Source organism: Pteropus medius, unplaced genomic scaffold, assembly GCF_902729225.1.
Source record: "Pteropus medius unplaced genomic scaffold, Ma_sr-lr_union100, whole genome shotgun sequence".
Lineage (NCBI taxonomy): Eukaryota > Metazoa > Chordata > Mammalia > Chiroptera > Pteropodidae > Pteropus > Pteropus medius.
The window spans coordinates 71,006-75,143 of record NW_024341344.1 but is presented as its reverse complement, the minus strand read 5'-3'; the positions used below and the strand labels follow the sequence as shown (position 1 = coordinate 75,143).

Here is a 4,138-nt window from a genome sequence, read left to right as displayed (position 1 = left end):
GTCAGATTAGAGTGTGGGGGATAGATGAAAGGGGAGAGAATTAAGAGGTACAAATTGGTAGTTACAAAATAACCATGGAGATGCATGGAGAATAGAGTTAGTAGTACTATAATAAGTATGTAGGACGTCAGATAGGTACTGGATTTATAAGGGCGATCACTTCATAAGTTATATAATGTTGAATCACTGTGTTGTACACCTGAAACTAATATATTATTGTATGTCAACTATAACCGAAAAAAATAAAAAAAATATAAAAGTTTTTTAAAAAGAAAGAAATAAAGTTTGTGTGTGATTACAAAAATCACACTGATGTAATAACTGACACAGTTCCTGAAAGTCAAAGTAATTCTGATACACAGTCAATGCAAAACACTATATCAAGATTTTCCTATAAAATTATATGTGAGTGTATTTTTCTATTTACAGCACCAACTTATGCTGCAGGACTTGATTCATTTAAAAACATCTTTCTGGGAGAGAAGGCTGCTAAATGGAAGACGTCTGGTGGGCAGATGAATGGCTTTAAATGAATGGATTTTTTGTTATACATCCATACAAAGTGGTCACATAACACAGGAATATGGAAAGTAGTTTCAGTTTGTGGAAATGTATTCAGCTGTGTGAAAAAAAATTAGCAGAAAGGAAAAATTGTAGAAATTGAAACCAATCAGTCACAAAATGATTTGTTAATTCATCTCTGTGGTATAACATTGCTGTGTCATATGCAGAAGACCTTTTACATACTCTTATAGTGAAGAATTTAGAAGTTTTAAGACAGGAAGTCAATGCAGTGTAAATGCAGGACCCTGTAGAGTTCAACACACTCACATTTCCTAGTATGAAGAGGAAAGATGTTGTTGATGAGAAAAAATCATGGGTATGAACAAGAGAGACTCTCTCTTTACCTTCATATAGTTATAAAATTTGGTAACTACAATACTTTATGAAAATAAATTAATATTAACTACCATTGTGTAAGACATGTTAATTTTTAACCACTGAAAATAATCAAGAAATACTTTTTCCTTAATGTTTTCTTGAGTGTGGTACTCTAATAGAAATTTAATACTAAGAAACATTTTATATGCTTCTTTGAGCATATAATTTAATCTAGATTACATATTTTTCTCTTATTAATAACTAATCTGTTTATAGTATCAGCAACATTTGGCAATTTTTTTCAGATTTAATCTGTGGTTCATCTGTTTGCTGTTTCTAAAAATAAAAATATTTCTATAAGAAAATGTTATACATTAAATAAGAAAGGAGAATGACTTAATTTTTTTTAAAATAGAAGTGCTTAATTAATTAGTCTGTATTTGTCCTTATCCAATTGTCAAAAAATCTAGAAATATATGAGGTTGAATAACAATATTGCCTCCCCTCCTTTAATCTAGAAAACTAGATTTATGAGTTGCCACAGTATAACTTAATAAATGTTTGGTTAGCAGATGAGCACCAATGACAGCAGTATGAAGAATGAGGCAAGTATAGTAAACATCAGTGCAATGGCTATGTCTAAAACTGGTGGGTAAGTGTATTGAAATGCAAGTACATGAACAATACACTGCTGAAAAATATCAGGAAGATGGTAAGATGGTCTGCACAGGTAGAAAAAGCCTTTTGCCAACCCTCAGCTGAGGGATTCCTCAGGATCACAGTGACGATCCTTATATAGGACAGGGCGATAATTAGGATAGTAATGATGATGGCCACAGCATGGATCACATCCTCAATCAGAATCATAGATGTATCTGTACAGGCCAAGCTCAGCACAGGGACCAAGATACAGAAGATCTAGTGGATTTGGTTGGGCCCACAGAAAGGCAGTTGTTGAAATCATTAAAATCTCAGGAAGCAGGATGAGGAAGCCAAAGATGCAGGAGCCTGCAGAGAATTGAGCACAAAGCTGAGAGGTCATGATCATTTGATAGCGAAGAGGGTTGCAGATGGCAACATATCTGTCAATGGCCATGGTGATCAGCAAGATACCTTCTGAATTTCCTAGTGAATGGAAGAAGTATATCTGCAAGAGGCAGCCTGTAGTAGAAATGGTCTTCTTTTCACTGATGAGATTAGAGAGAATCTTGGGAATGGTGGCTGTGGTGTACCAGATCTCCAGAAAGGAAAAGATACTGATGAAATTATAGATGGGATTGTGGAGATGGGTGCCCAGCTTTACAGTAAAGAAGATCAATAGATTCCCAATGATGATAAAGGTGTAGATAAAAAGTAAAGGAAAGAAGTATAAGAGACTACCATCCTGGATCCGGAGAAAGCCAGTAAAGATAAATTCAGTCACTGTTGATAAATTTCCACTCACCATATCCCCAGCAGAACTACCTGTAAATGAAGGAGAAGGAATATACCATCTCACAAGGAGGTGGAGAGGAAAAGTGGATGTACAGCTAAACAACTGGAATGAGTAACAAGGAATAACTTTAAGGTTTTATTTCTGTCTCTTATCTCACACGAATGTACATATTAACCAATATTAGACATTTTTTCTCACTCCTGCAGAAGCACAGTTACAGAAATAGATGCCTCCAAATATTTTTAGTAGTATAAAAATTAGTATAATTTTTAACTTAACCTCTAATTTAAGTATTTGTAAGAATAAGTTATATACATGTACTGTATTATGGTATAATAATTCAAATATATGTGTAGATTACATAATAATAAATTTAAAAAGTAAGGAGCATGGATAAAAAATAGACATAATAGAAGTTATGTTATTTTATTTTCCCACCCAGTTGGACCATCTTGCACATTTTTGGAGATCTCTGTTCTAGGGGATTAGAATGTAAACTTGGGGTTTATACTGAAATCTCAATTAAGCCTACTAACACTTATATGTGTTTTTGCATATTATTTAATCTTTCAGTCTCAAGTACTCATTTGTGGAATGAGGTTAAAATAGTATCTATCTAATAAGATGTGGTAAGATCAAGTAAATATCTGCAAAAGACTTACACATTACCTGATGGAGTAATAAAATCCACTCACTACACCTCTCCTTCTTTTATAACACTTGCTATATACTTTTGATACTACTATTCCTCTAAAGCTTCTCTGACCAAGTTAAGCAATGCCCTGCCTGCCAATTACTAATGAAAACTATTCAGCTCTCTCTGGCACTAGAAACAGTTCAATACTCCTACTTGAGGCTTTCTTCCTCTACTCTGTAATTCCATTCTCAATAGAAGTAACTCCTAGTGGTTCTCAGAAGTGTTACTGATTTTGACTTTTACTTTTGTTTCACTTATTTTTATTTATATTCCCATTCTTACTCTTATTTTTTCCTCTTCTCTCTTGTATTAACTTGGCTGCTTTTTAAAAACTTTTTCCCAAGTGTTAGTTTCCCCCAGACTCCCATCATCAATTCTAACCTCTATAATTCTATATGTTCCCATGGAGATCTTATCCACCTATAAGAGATTTCAAATATTACTACTTCCAAATATTTTTCTTCAGCCAAGCTCTTTCATAAGCTCCAAACCAATATATCTGACTCTGAACTCTCTCTAGCTTCACCTCCTGGCACTCCCCAACTCTATTCCCTGTAATCCCAATGTTCACACTGTTTCATAAAATTATGGTGCTCTCCCATGTGTGTTACTTCCTCTGACTGGAATGTAGCATGTCATTACTTCCTATGCACCCTCTCCTGACACAAAAGCAGTATAAAATACTTGTTAATAGTCTGTATGCCAAAAAACAAATTTCCAGGATTTAAATGCTCTTCACTGCTTACAAACTCTGTGACTTAAATCAAGTTACTTAGCCTTTCTATGCCTTTAATTCCCTATTTGTAAGATGAAGAAAATATTAATACTAGAGTATAAGGTTTTGAGAATGGCTGAATATATTATAACAATAATAACATAGTAGCTATGGTATTTACTGTGGCAAGCACTGTCTTAAGCACAAGCATATATTTTTTTCATCTAATGTTCATGATCTTTTAATGAGGTAAGATTATTATCCCCATTTTACAGATGAGAAAACAGGCACAGACAGATTAAATACTTTGCCCAGGGATTTTCAGTTGATAAACAACAAAGTCAGAATTTAAATCCATACACTACATCTCTAGTGATGTGTTTTAACCTGCACTTAACTGCCTCTACTA

General features: G+C 33.8%; 1 pseudogene; it reads right to left on the bottom strand.

The window, feature by feature from the left end:
* Window positions 1-1,447: 1,447 nt before the first annotated feature.
* LOC120592668 (olfactory receptor 6K3-like) lies at window positions 1,448-2,374 on the bottom strand (annotated as a pseudogene).
* Between the last annotated feature and the right edge of the window lie 1,764 nt (window positions 2,375-4,138).